This window comes from Hipposideros armiger, unplaced genomic scaffold (genome assembly GCF_001890085.2).
Source record: "Hipposideros armiger isolate ML-2016 unplaced genomic scaffold, ASM189008v1 scaffold_598, whole genome shotgun sequence".
NCBI classification, from domain to species: Eukaryota; Metazoa; Chordata; class Mammalia; order Chiroptera; family Hipposideridae; genus Hipposideros; species Hipposideros armiger.
The window spans coordinates 996,223-1,011,420 of record NW_017731948.1 but is presented as its reverse complement, the minus strand read 5'-3'; the positions used below and the strand labels follow the sequence as shown (position 1 = coordinate 1,011,420).

General features: G+C 40.3%; 1 long non-coding RNA gene across 1 annotated transcript in view; it reads right to left on the bottom strand.

Moving 5' to 3' along the window:
• LOC109371889 (uncharacterized) overlaps positions 1 to 15,198 on the bottom strand; it is a 152,534-nt gene that overhangs the window by 20,080 nt on the left and 117,256 nt on the right. The window contains exon 4 of the long non-coding RNA XR_002121952.1: positions 10,654 to 10,793. This is a non-coding gene — a long non-coding RNA (uncharacterized LOC109371889). The remainder of the gene's footprint in view (positions 1 to 10,653; positions 10,794 to 15,198) is intronic.

Genomic DNA, 15,198 nt, shown 5'->3' with positions numbered 1-15,198 from the left:
AGAGAGAGAGAGAGAGAGAGGGAGAGGGGGAGAGAATGTGTTTTACATCCAACAAAATAGAATTTCATTTCCAGGTAAAGTATCAGAGAGACCCTGTGAAATGATGAAGAAAAAAGATCTGGCATGACGGCAACCAATCTTGCTCACTTAAGCCCTCCATTTAAAATGCTACAATTAATAATAATTAAAACTATGCTTTCATAACTAAACTTCGTCCATAATTTAAGCTCGGGCTCTATGTTTCTCAAAGTCAAGTTTCATCAGTAGTGAGCCTGTTCACTCTCGTTCAATACAACAGAAACTACACCCCATCTCAGAATTATTCGTCTAGTTATTGCCCATGTGGACTAAACCCAGGAAGCTCAGAGACTATTGAAAACCACACAGACACGCAATGATCCGCAGTCCCAAAGAACACCGAGACACACATGGCTTGCAGTGGTCAAGGGAACATGGCATTCATCGGGCTCTTCTCTGTTCTTTGTCCTGAAAAAAAGCCACCCAAACAAGCTGTAACACTGACTCTGGTCCTTGTTATCAGGCAGGTCATGCAACTGTGATACAAAGACTCTGAGGACAGGGCCAACACACATTATTTCAAGAAAACACGCAAGTGGACTCTGAAAAGAATGTACATAACCGCCGTCACTGTGGAGTCAGATACACCCCAACTGGATTTTGAACTCTGATGCAATGAGCACACCATGTGATACAGAGACGAGGTATTACAGAATTGTACACTTGAAACCTGTGTAATTTCACCAACCATTGTCATTCCAATACATTTAATAATTAAAAAAAACAAACCTGTTATGCAGAACACAGTCAATTCTAGATTAGGAGCTTCGTACCCAAACACATCTACCCTGAGATAAAATAAACTACTACCATAGTTAGTGAAAGTTAAGTTAATGGGGAAAAAAGTGCATCAATAAGTGGTACATATAATATTTTTAAATGACATTCATTGCCTTTCAAGATTTTCCCTCTATACATTTTTATATTAAATCAGTTTAAGGTATTTTATAAGAGGAATATAGCAAGTGATTAATAAATTTGTGCCAACTAAACAATTAATAAGCAGATACAATAAAGTAGATTACCTTGGAAAACACGATCATTTTTCTCAAAAGTTCACAAAGTGATCATACGAATTCTGGTAAATGGATTTGCCTATAATTCCTAGATTTGCTATTAGTATTAATTTGATTTTTACTTAGTGTTAAGAAAAATAGCCAAGGAAAGTCACACATGTTCTTTCTAGAAATAAATAATTGTTAAAACAGTAAGAACCCCGCCCCATCCAGATATGAAATGGAGTAAATTAAAAAGTTAAAATCCAGTTTTCTTCCACAAACAAGTAACGAATGGGTCAAAATTTTTTTTAAAAAATGGGACTTCTTACATAATAGAAAATGTTGAGTCATACAAAAAGTAAAATAACAGAAGTTGAAGTGATTACGGGTTTGGGGCTACATCTTTCACGTAGCTTCCTTCCTTAAAGAGCAAATGAAATGGAATTATCATCGTATAATATCAGCCAATTAATTGAAGATCCTGAATCTCAAAAACTTAAAAGTTTAGAAAGATTGATTACTACTATTTGTAATTACTCTGAGCACTTGTTCAAATTAGTTAAAGCAGCTAAGCTTCTTGTAATTCCCTTGGGAAATCTACAGACAGATTAATTTTTCAATTACAAACATAAACGTCAGTGTCAGGGAAAAAAACAACAACATTGTAGTTTACGCTCTTATTCTTTATTAAGTGTTGATTATTAGTCTATTTCTATTTTGAGAACATTTTTTTTAACAGGCCCAGCTGAATTCAATCATACACGTTGTAAGATTATCTGTCAACAGAAGTAAGACACGATGCCTGTAACCTACTACTTCAAAGGACCTCACTTAGCATTTTGCCAAACTGAGTATTAAAAGGCAGATACGAACAGCCATGACCAGCACTGAGCTAAACCTCAAAATAGGTTAAATACGGTAAGATGGAGCTGAGTGTGTTCAGTCTGACCTGATCGTCTAATGGACGACACACACCCACCAACACCAGCACACACATAACATGCGTTACTGATAACTGAATGATGCGTTACATACAGCATTACATACAGTGTTACAGAGAGAAGCTCTGTGTGATGCCAGAAAAATTTCTTGCCTGCAAATGCATCCTCGCTACGTAGAACATGGGTAAGATGGACAGTTCTGTAAGGCTGGCTATTAGCATAGACAAAGGAAGGAGACGGAATAGAGAAATACGTATTAATGTGATGCACTGGAGTCATGCAAATTCCAGCTGATGTATATGGGTTCCTTCAACACTGGGGACCTAACAAGCAGCCCTGAGCCACTCAAGTGGCTACACACAGGAAGGCTTCTGATGGGTCTGTTGTTTGTATTTCGATGACATAAATCCAGTTACCAGACAGAATTTTAGCCTGCTGTTCCCATAGTCATCTCCATCACGAAAGACTGTGTTCGTTTGTCTTGTTCCTTGATCGCGTTCAGTTTTATATCCCACATATCAGTGAACTCGTATGGTTCTTGACTTTTTCTGTCTGACTTATTTTGCTGAGCGTAATCATCTCAAGATCCATCCATGTTGTCGCAAATGGCACTATGTCATAGACACAGACAATAGTTTAGTGGTGACCAGAGGGTAAGTGGGGAGGGGGTGGTAGATGAGGGTAAAGGGATCAAATATATGGTGATGGAAGGAGAACTGACTGGGTGGTGAGCACACAATGTGATGTATAGATGATGTAGTACAGAATTGTACACCTGAAACCTACGTAACTTTACTAACCATTGTCAACCCCAATAAATTATAATTCAAAACAAAAAAAGACTGTGCTTCTGTCCTTAAACATTAGAACCAAGCATCCATGCCCAACTTGTTGACACATGTCCGATCTTAACCCACGAGCAAAGCATGCCAATTTTATCAACATTCTTTTTTCACTGAGGCAGGCTAGGTCTTTCCATGGAGTCTTTGTCAATATTTGTGGCATCAGCAGATACTGGGACATTCTTTTTCTTATTGAGTGGGCTTGAAGAGTCCACTCTTGGATGATCAGTGATATCACAGAACACAGACCAACTATAGCCACAGCCACTCAACACAAACACAGATCTGCTCTTACCCTGAAAGGGAATTTTCAAAACCTTCAGTGACTTTCCTTCACTCTTTCTGATTTTTGTCGGTTGCACAAAATCAGCACTTTTTATTTGCTGTACAATCCCCTTCGGTCCCTAAGGATGGGTGATGCCTACCATTGTAAAAAATGTGAAACATTCATCATTTTCACATGCTTTTGATTTCATGATCTACTTTTAGCTCCACGATGACGATAAGCCTCTTTCGCTCTACTTGTCAGACATATAACAAGTTTAGTTTTGTTCTGAAAACACCTCGGAGTAACCCTGAGCCAGGGGGCTCGGACTTAAATGCCGCTGGGGTCACAAGAGGGACACTGACCTGAAAACAAGCTGGGTGTCAGAAAAAAATCAATGGAGCCGGCACAGAAATGAACAGTCCCAGAATTTGGGCAGAAAATGACAGGAGGACTGAACTCTGCGTGATGACCCTTCTAGTAAGCTATCTGCATGAGATTAGTGATTCCATAAAAACCAGATGACGTCTTTGTTGAAAATCTTACAAATCTCCGTGTCTAGTTGATTTTTAATCACATAGCACCAGACTCTGTTTGCCAGAGGAGAATATAGCCCCTGTATTGCTCTCTCTTCCATTTGTAAAGGAAACAGAAAATCAAATTCTAAAACCAAAACCTAACTCATTTTTATTGCTCAACAGATCACATTTGAAAAGATGGCAGTGACATCGGAGGGAAACAAAAAAAATGGGTGAAGGGTACAGGAAAGCTCTCTCGACTCTTTCTTGCAACTGTGTGATTATGTCAAAGCAAAAATGTGAAATCAGCCAAAAATACAACACAACTCAAGGCTGTAAGCTGAGCATTGTGCGCCCTGTGTCTGTGTTCTGAAATGGTAGCTGTGGCTGCAGTATGATTTTTCTCTTGTTTGTGGCTACTGTTGATATGCATTTGCTCTAGAAAATGACTTGACCTCTGGAAGATCTTCAGTTCAAGGTGGACAAAGAGAAGCAGGTTTGTAAAGTACACATATGCTTCCTTGAATGATAAGGTGTGTGAGCATCAGAAGTTCCCCATGGGTTTCAAGGAGGCATATTCTTTGACGGGCTGCAATCGTCTCTGTAAGGCTCATGGAGCATGGACATGAATTCAGGTCTGAAACTAATTGTAAAAGAAAGCAAATTTTAAAAATCTAACTGTATTTGAGTTATAGACTTTGAGGATCATACAGCAGAATTTGGGACTCGACCATGCCAAGTAAACACTTTGCTTTCTTTGGCATTTAGGCGTTTTCACCAAGACACATTTGATACATTTTGGACTTTCTGAACTTCTGCACATTACTACTTAAGTCTTTGAAATTTGAAGTTTATTCATAAATATGTGTGTGTGTGTGGGTCCACACTTTTGATAATTTGGGCTCTGATGGTACATCTCTTTATTCGTAGGATGAGAATAGCAATTTTATTAGTTCCCTTAGCTATGAGGAAGCTCTGGACACTCGGTCCCTATCAGCCAGCCTCAAAATGTGGTTCACATACAGTGAAAAGCACAGGGGACAGCTTATCAGATAAAACATTTGGGACCCAGCTGTACCACTCCATTCATGGGTTAAGGTAAACTCGATGAAGATGAATACCTAACACGTACTAATGACTATATCAGGCTCTTCGTTTCCCACTTTTATTGGCTCATTTAATTCTGTCTTCCATCCTGAGAAGCAAAAACTGTGTCCTGTATTTTTTCCTCATTCCGTGGTTGAAGAAATTAAGATTGAGATGGTTAACTGACTTTTCTAGACAGAATATTCTGCATAGGGAGGTGGAATTGACTCCAAAGTCATACTCTTAAGTGTTCCAATAAGTTGCCTGAAACTGCTTTGTTTATTTATTTCCTTCTCTAGGAAAAAAAAAATCTGCCTTCTCTCACAGAATTTTGAGGATCACGAAATATTTAGTAAAGGACAGTAAACTTCAAACCACTGTAACAATACATTTTAAATATACAGGCATTCCCCCCACCCCTTTTCATTTATATTGGAAGATGTGTCTTGCACAAAAGCCAGGATTGGACCTCTATTCGGAGCCCTCTTCCTGGTTGATAATTCCACCCAGGAAAACAAAATGGGATGCTGGGAAATTTGATATGCAAACAGAGGGTATTTGGGGGTAAGTGATGTTTGTATTACTTAGAGGACTTTGGTGTAGGGTGATACATCCAAAAGGATATTTATTAGAACCAAAGTTTCTCAAAATTATCCAAGGTAAAAGGATCTATGGCCAAATAGATTTTGAAAACATTGCATGTAATAATTGTTTCCTGTGTTATTATGGAGTCATACCATGAGGCCGTGCAAAGAGCTAGCTTGAAAAACATAAGCGTTTAACTGTGTTTGACTCAATCTCCCCAACTATTTGTGGAAACAGGAGTTCCTTTTTATGCAGTATTATCTAATTGGGTAGCTAAACAACAGAAATTTATTTCCTCATACTTATGGAGGCTGGAAGTCCAAGGCAAAGGTTGGAACCTCCTGAGAAGTCTCTCCTTGTCATGTAGACGGCCGTCTGTTCCCTATGTCTTCACATGGTCGTCCCTCTGTGTGTGTCTGTGTCCTCACCTCCTCTTCTTATAAGGACACAGTCCTGTTGGATCAGGGCCCACCTAGTAACCTCATGTTACCTTAATCCCCTCTTTAAAATCCCTACTTCCAAACGAGGTATGTGAGCTTAGAACTACAATATATGAATTTGGGAGGAACAAAATTCAGCCCATTCATAACAAATGACCCCTAACACTCTCCAGGGAGAGTAATCCTGGGAACACACTGACAATGCTGCTTGAAGGTCTTCAAGACTTCTCACACCTGCTCTGAAAATGATCTGCAAGGATTTGCACTAAGCACAGCCATCAGTTGCTCTCAGAAGTAATGGCCAACAACACAAATGGGCTCTCGTAGCTTTCTTTCATCCAGTTGATGTCCTTGTTCTTAAAAATGAATTCCCTAAAACACTGGCCCTTCCAACTGATCTTCAATGTCACTGAAAATTAGCGCCTGCCGTCCTAATTGTCACTGCAATGCCGACACCTTGCTTGTGAAGTCACGCTCACAGAAGTCTCCAGCACACCCTTTCCCCGTTTCAGTCAGCCCTTGTGATTATAACTCAAACTGAGAGTTAATTCCTGAGTCCCATGGAACTATCAGAAGGAGAAAGATGCTTGGAGAAAGCTCTGAATCACGTCCCACTATTAAAGCAATTATCGGATCAACCATAAATCCAGCTGCATCAGCTCTGAAAGAGAAAATCCTTTTAACTTCCGTTTGCCTGTAATGAGTCCACATGTCTCCGCTCGTATTTACCTGACAGAATAATGCTCGGAACTGGCCAAGCTTGAAATGATTGAATGGAAACATCTCATTCTGAAAACCCACAAGACTGATTCTCCACAAAAGCCTTTTGGATGAAATCACAGCCCGCCATTCAGAAATCATGGGTGAAAATCAATGGTATCCATGGGACGTAACCAGGCTACCACCTGTCAGGCAAGGGTAGTGTACAGGTGGGTGGTAGAACAAGGTGGAGAGAGAGTACAGCCCTTTCTGGAACGTGCAGAAAAATTTTGACAGAAAGAATCCTTTTTTCTGTGTGTAAGGGCAACTCAAGCAAGTTAAGGGATGTCAACTTGCTTCTGTGTTCATAAGAACCGAAACAGAAAATCTAAAATGATTCTGAGAGGTTCAGCCCGGGGTGCACAATGAGTGTTTGTGTGTGGTCACCTTGGACCACTTCCAGCAGGAGATAAGTGTGCTGCCTCTTTCAAGTGCTGTATTAAGAACCCTGCAATTATATAAATGTCCAACCACTACTCTGTACACCTGAAGCTACTATAAAGTAATATTGAATGTCAACTGTAACTGAAAAAAAACCCCAAAACAAACAAACCCTGTGAACACCTGAAGTGCCTGCCTTCTTAAATGCCCTAATGCATCACCCTTCCCAGGGGAACTTGGATTTTAAAACTGTTTTCCCTCTGTTTATCAAAGAACAGGCTCACTCTGTTGAAGGTTAAGTGGTAACTCAAGGGTGCTTTGCTTTTATGTTTTTAATGCTTTTTACTGACACATTGATACAGGAAACTGAAATCCACTCTCTCTTCATAATTCCTCTATAACTTTAAACCACTGCCCGAATCTCAGAGGCTTCCAATATCAGGAGAGCCAATTTGTTTTGTACAAAATGATCACCTGTCATGGAAAATGCCTGTGGAGTTTAGCGTTCTATTTTCTGGAGAACATAATTAAGAATATATAACATTACTGAAATTGTTGACTGTAAAAGTTCTCAAATCACTCATAAGCCTCTGCTGTGTCACCATTCGTTTGAATCCATTGATTATGCATATTGCTCGTTCAGCACAGTTGAGTTGATATGTAGGATTTATTATGTGGAAAAATATAGTTAAAGGAAATAGTTTCTTGTTCGTGGAAGTGATTTGAAGCAGTGCAGAAGACAGGAAAAATATACACTGTCTTAAGTGTCATAAAAGTGGGGACAGACCAACTGCCTCATGTACCCACTGTTTGAATCAGAGGCAGTGTGTTTTGTGTCAAGAACCTTGCAATGGTGAGTATTAGAGATAGTAATAATGGTGAGTATTAGAGATAGTAATAACATTATTAGAATCTATAGCATCAGAAGTGTCTTCTCAATCTTCGAGAATCCAATGTACTCTTCGTGTCTGTGTCATGATATCAAAAGTTAGCATAATTTATCATCTGCTTCTCTGCTCAATAGCCCTTCCATTCATCTTCAACTCTCCCTCTCTCTGACTAAACCTTCATGAATTGTGCTCTCCTTCACTCATGCATCCACCCTGTTGTCCATCCATCTTGCTTCCAACCACCTATCTGTTTACTTAGCTTTTATTTAGCACCATCTTTGAGCTAGGCATTTCACTAAGGGCTGGCTAGATGAAAATAAACTTATTCATTCAACAGTGCTGATGCTTTAGGCACTGGGAATTAAAGGGTGGAAAGCAAAATCAGCAAAAACAAGGGATCAACACCAAAACATGTATTTGCACCCATGGAGCTGGCATTTCAGTGGGACGATCACGGTGACATTTCCATCCTCTCTCAGTGCAAAATCAATCTGGGTTTCCCCTACTCAGCCCCGAGCAGAGCTTAAAGAGTCCAGCGGGTCACTTCTCTGTTCACTCCTATCCCTTCCCCAGCCCTCTTCTCCTCACGTTTCTCAATTATTGATCATCTCGCTTTTGGCAGCCAGAAACCACAGCACACGTTCTAACTGTGTGTATTAAACAAAACCACATGTTGCCCAAAAGGACTGCTATCTGCAGGCAGTATGTAATGCCGTAGATCCCTAAGACAATTCATCTTGTATAACTGAAACATTCTACCATTAGAACAACTACCCAACTCCTCTTCCCCTACTTCCCAGAAACCACCATCTACTGTCTGCCTCTATGCGCGTGACTATGTCATGTACCTCATATAAGGACAGTCACGTAGTATTTGTCCTTCTGTGGCTGGTTTATGTCACTTAGCATAATGCCCTCCAGGTTCACCCAAGTTGTTACAAGTGGCAGGATTTCCTTCTGTTTTAACATTGAATAATACTCCATTATAAAATAACATGGGAAGTTCCTTGAAAATTAAAAACAGAAATACCTTATGATCCAACAATTCCGCTTCTGGGTATTTATCCGAAAACAAGAACACTAATTCAAAAAGATATATGCACCCGTATGCTAATTGCAGTAATATTTACAGTAGCCAAGATATGGAAGCAACCTAGGTGCCCATCAACAGACGACTGGGTAAAGAAGAGATGGTACATTTATACAATGGAGTATTACTCGGCCATAGAAAGAAAGAATGAAATCTTACCATTTGTGACAACATGGAGGGACCTTGAGTGTTTTACGCTAAGTGAGATAAGTCAAAGACAAATATCGCATAATCTCACTTATATGTGGAATCTAAAAAGAAGCAAAACAAATGAACAAACAAAACAAAACAGAAACAGGTTCACAGATACAGAGAACACGCTGATGGTTGCCAGAAGGAAAGGGGGTGGGGAGATGGATAAAGAAGGTGAAAGGGAAGAGGCACAAGCTTTCTGTTATATAAATAAGCCACAGGGATGTAATATACAGCACAGGGAATACAGTCAATAATATCATAATAACTTTGCACAGTGACAGATGGGTACCAGGCTTATCAGGTGGTCACATCGTAAGCTACATAAATGTCCACTCACTAGGTTGTACGCCTGGAACAATATAATATTGTATGCCAACCATAATAAAAAAAATTTATAGTCGTCTTGGGAATTTTTGTTGAAATTTTAAAATTTTAGCAAGGGTTCATTAAATGATTTGCCTTCATTTGAAGCTCTCAACTTTTAAAATCTTTGGTTAGCCCTTTTACAAACCATGTGAGTACTTAAGATTCCACTTTGTAGCGTCATTCGATGTCCACTGAAAGAAAGTTGATGCATTCATGTTACGGCTCGAAAGAGGGGAAAACCGGTATCTGAACGGAAGACTCAACTCACTGCAGTGGATTTATTTGCTGTCTAGATCACTTCATTACCACCCGGCTGATTACGTAATGGTCCCTAAGATTAATGATCCGCACTTTATAACTTACGAACTACTGAGTTGCCCCTGAATTTTTAAAAACCTACTGAGTTGAGCAGTGTGTTGGTAAAGACATTTTTCCTTTCTTTTTTTTTTTCTCAGCATCCTTGGCTCTGCTTTCCAGCTCAGATACAACACAGTTCTCTCCGAGCATGTATGGCTGCATTCCTTATTTGACCAGGAGACCCATGAGGACAAGTACAACACTTCCGTATTAACCCACACATATGTTTTGAACGCAGTCATTGTCGGATAAGCAACTTTTTCTTGAACGAACAGATGAGTTTCTGAGACTGTCTTCAACAGCAGGTTTTCTATGGGAGCAGAAAGCAAGGCACCCTTTCCCATGGTTGAATTCAGACCACCATCTTGACATCGTTTGGCTTGAGAGTGAATGATGGTATTGATACACCTCTAGGAGGTCAACGAGGCAGGGCGATGGTGAAATGGGGGCAGTGCCTACACCATAGACAGACCTTGCAACAAAGTTTCTACAATGAAAGCACACGGCGCTATACCCTACATCATGAAGGCCATATGCTTCTGTGTGTGCTCTGTACAGGATAAAATATGTACCTGGAAGTAGAAAACAGATGAGCAAATGCAACTTAGCCGGAAGGCAATAGCTGTTCTACAGTAAAAAGGGCACTGAGTCACTGAACGAAGCAGGACTCTAGTCAGGCATCTCCAAGCTGTGTGAACCTGGATAAGATGGGTAACGTTTCTGACGCTCACGTTGGTCATCTGTAAAATGAGAAGAACTCTGCTCAACACCATGAGTATTGACTTCAACTTTTCCTGCAGTTGCATCATTTCGGAATCTTCCTGGCTAGTTCCGGTAACAACCGACATTTGAAGCCACTCACCTTTTTCCTCCGTTTCTCCATGTCTCACATCCACATCGATCACAACATAACGCAACATGGTTTCCGTGGAGATCCAAGCGTCATCTCATGTTTCCATGCAGCTAAGCACATCTCATGCCTCCGAAAGCACAAAGCGTCCCCTGTGGAATAAAGCAGGGTTGTTTGGATTTTTCCCAGCACAATTCCAAACGTGCCTTTTCACAGCTTCTTCATGGGAAAGGAGCATCTCCTGGTGATGCAGACGATAAATAAAATCAGTGAAGCATTGGCTGACACCTGAGTTAGACCATACAGTTCATCAGTGGGTTGCTTGTAAAGTTCAGCAGAGAGGATACAGTCAATAATGTTGCAGCAACTATGGATGTGCCGGGGATCACTTCTTAAGTTATATAAATGCCTAACCACTATGCTGTACACCTGAAACTGATGTAAAATAATACTGAATAGCAACTGTCACTGAAAACGTGAATAAATCATTTCAAAACAAACATTTTTAAGTAGGGACTTGGTGCTGCAGACTCAAATAATTTTTAATAATTCTAAATTGAAATTTTTAATAACTCTAAGTGGAAACTCTTGAGGGTTACTATCAGAGATGAGGGGTTGGCTTTTCCTTCAGGCAACAGAACTAGACTTGAATTTAGAACAACTGGATCCCACCTCTGTCTGCCGTTAAGTATGCCTGTGACTTTCAGTAGGTCACTGAAATTCTCTCAGTTTACATTTCTCATCTTTAAGACACGGGAATTGGACTAAAGCTGAATATGAGCTGTTCCTACTCGGAATGCTTTTGAAGCCTATATCTTGGACACTTTTTAATTCAGAAAGCGTTTGCTAAATAAAACCGAAGAGAAAAAACTCAGCTGGCTGCCTAGTACAAATGGCATGGAATGAATGGAATTACATTGTTTTCTGATAATTAGTTTCAAAACACCTCGGTTTACACTGAATGATGTTCGCCTGCATGAAAATTAACTTTACTTGACACCTTGTATGGAAAGTTAGCATGTTAAGTCCCTAATGAGGAATCCGCAAGTATCCCAAAAGGTTATATGCCAAATATTCATTTTGAAATCTACAACACAGGTTGCTTATTTACCATAAGGTTTATGAGAAGTAAGTTCTCTCTGGTGACATGGAGACAGACAGGGCATGTGGTTGTATCGTGTGGTAGGCAGAACAAGGCCCCACCCCACAGCTGTCCCCCTACTAATTCCTGAGCCTCTGATTGCTATCTTGCAAAGGATAATTCAGCCGGCAGGTGGAATGTAGTTTGCTAATCATTTGACCTTAAAATGGGGAGCTAATCCTACATTGTCCAGGTGGGCTCAGTGGAATCATAACGGTCTTTATAAATGGCCGAGAGAGGCAGAAGGGGTTAGAGTGGTGAGATAAGAGGACCCCAACTGCTATCATGGGCTTTGAAGGTGAAGGAAGGTGCCACAGATCTAGGAGTGTAGGCAGCCTCTAGACGCTGGGAAGGGCAAGGAAACAGGTTGTTTCCTAGAGATTCCAGAAGGCAGGAAGTGCTGTTCACACCTTGTTATCAGCCCACGGAGCCCCATGCTGGACTCCAGCCTACTGGACTGTAAGATAATAAATTGGTGCTGTGTTTAACCACCAAGTCTGTGGTGGTGGTTTCAGCAGATACAAAGAACTAACACACAGAGAGAGCTAATTGCCTGGGAATGGGAGAGTGGTCAGCTCAGCACCCCACAACTTCTGGGTCTATAATCCCGTTAGTTTTGTCTCACTCCTTGCACACACACACACACACACACGCACGCACACACATGTCAAAGGGAGACTTCTGTCCACACCAACTTAAAGCTTCCGTGATCCTATCTTCAGCATATCATTCTATGTAGACTTGTATCTTTTGTGAAAAAGGATTCTATGTGAAGACAGACAGCAGAGACTTTCTAGAGCTCATCACAAACATCTGTGGGACACCGTTTAACACCCGTCTACTATTTTCTAAACACACACACACAAAATCAAGAATCTCCTCAATCAGGTTCCAGGTCTCAGACATGCTCATAGTCCTCCAAACACGTATTAAATGTTATTGATATAATTATGTCTTTTATTTACTTTCCTAAAAAATATTTCTGAAGGCTAATAAACATTTGTACACTTGACCTTCGTTGCAATGCCACGACTTGACAGCTAAGTTGTTGGGCTGATATTAGGTCCAGAAATTCCTTATATTTATCCAAACTACCTGGGAGTTGCTAAAAAGTTGCTAAATTAACCTAGGTCAGGTGAGGGGGTGGCAAAGTCTACATATTTCACCACATTTAATCATGACAAATAAGCATGTTTTGTTCATTATTATCAGCACCAGGGGAAAGTTTTGCAAGCACTTAATTTGTAAATGAGCAATCCAGAAATTCACAATTTTCACTAACGTAGACCAGGTTTCTCCATCAGTTAGTCTCAAGTCATTAATATGACATTGTCATGCATTTGCTGCAATACCAATCAGTCTAGGGTCAATTATAAACATCGTGGAACTCGCATGGACATTCTTATTTCAAATTTTAAATTGAATTTACAATTAATTCAGTTTAAAATTGAATTAACCAAAAGCCCAAAAGCCCATATGGTCCTCTCCAAGTAGAAATAGGGTGGAAAAACAGACAAAAATAATTTAGGCATGTCATTTCTGATGGGAGGAGGCAGAGAGGGGAGTTTGAGGACATACGCTAAGGATTAAGGACATTCTATTCATTATCGGGGATCAAACGATCATCGTTATTGCATGATGGTGACAACTTCCTTATTAATTGGAATGAACTTCACTGAGATGGAAGGAGAGCATACTCCCATCAATTATTTATACAGTAATCTTCCATCTTTAAACACCTTGATTGGAGGGGCTGTATGTTGCTTGCCTTAGTGTCTTTCAAAACTCCAGTCTGGTGCTTGGGTTAGCCATGAAAATTTTAAATCGAATTAATCAAAAGCACCTGTGGTCCTCTCAGCGTAGGAATAGGCTGGGGAAAGAACCAAAAATAATTTAGGCACGTCATTTCTGATGGGAGAGGGGAGTTTTGAGACATAGGCTAAGGATTCAGAATGAATTATAAAGATGCGTTCTAGGTCTAATGATTCCACCCAATGTAATGACAAGAGAAGACAGAAGCTGTGCACATGGCAGAGCGTACCGTGTAGCAGTACAGGTGTCCCTGAGACGTGTTTGTCTGATGTGAAAACTTGGGAAAAACAGAAAGTCCTTGGACACTCAGGGCTCAGGTGAATAACTCTGTCCCCTCAAAACTTAGAGGAGGCAATTTCTGGTGGAGGGACAGCACGGTGAGAGCACGTTTGCTGAGATATATCCCATATTCATAATCACTCATTGGTGCTGTTTCTCTCACTTTGATGAAAAAAAGGAACTAAGTCTATTTTACGTGGAAAATCCAGATGTCTTTTAGCAACTTATTACTCTCAATTCAATGGTGTTTTCTTGTTTGCCTCCTTTCTGCCCGTGCTTGGGGCTCCCAGGAGCAGCTAACTGAGGATATCAAAGAGAAGAGAAGCCCAGACTGGAAGGAAGGAGGCAATGTGGAAACATGTCACCATCAAGTAGAGAAGCTGAGTGCTGAGGAGAGAGGGGCAGGCTGTTGACAAAAGGACACCCTGCTTTTCCCCATTAAGAGTTTTGACAAAAATACACAGCAATAACAAATAACAACAACAGTAATCACAGGCAAGATAAAATGTTAGGCGAAGCATGATCAGGAAACCCTCAAGATCTCACGGGGGTTGAGTATGACTTTGATTTGATAGTGAAATCACTCTTAAAAGGGACAGACCCAAGCCATGGGAACAGTTTCACTACAGAGCTTCACAATCCAATATGGCGGCCATTCATCATTTGAGGCGATTCAGGGGTTAAAACGTGACCAGTCTGAATTGAGATGGGTTATAAGGACCAAACGCATACCTGATTTCAAAATATGTAAAATATATCCTCAATGCATTTTAACACTGATGATCTAGGTTGCAATATTATTTTAGATATACTGGGTTAAGTAAAGTATGTTGTCAAAATCAATGACATTTCTCTCATCTCTTTTGTTAAACTGTGGCTACTAAAATTTTTAAAATTACACATGTGACTTGCATTATATTTCGACCACACAGCACCACTGTTGATGGCCCACATCAATACATTAATTTCTCTCTTCAGCTCGGTGACTTCTGACTTTGTCTCTTTTGGTCCAAAGACACGGCTACATTCACGAACATCCTTGGATGTCCACTGACACAACCCTATTTGCATCCCCTCTCCAATGGGATGCCTGTTCACCCCCTATGCCTTTCTTACTTCCTTTTCTTTGTTCATTTCATAAGGTAAACATTTCCTGCTTTCACTGGATTTATGCTTCTTTACCAAATCATGGGCTATTGCCCCCTTTCCATATAAAATAATTTCCTTCCGTTCAAAACTCTAGCTACAGCAGACTTGACCCATCTCCAGAACTGTCCCATCTTGGAGTGGGAAAAGGGGTGTTCTAACATCCCTCCTCCTCTTTT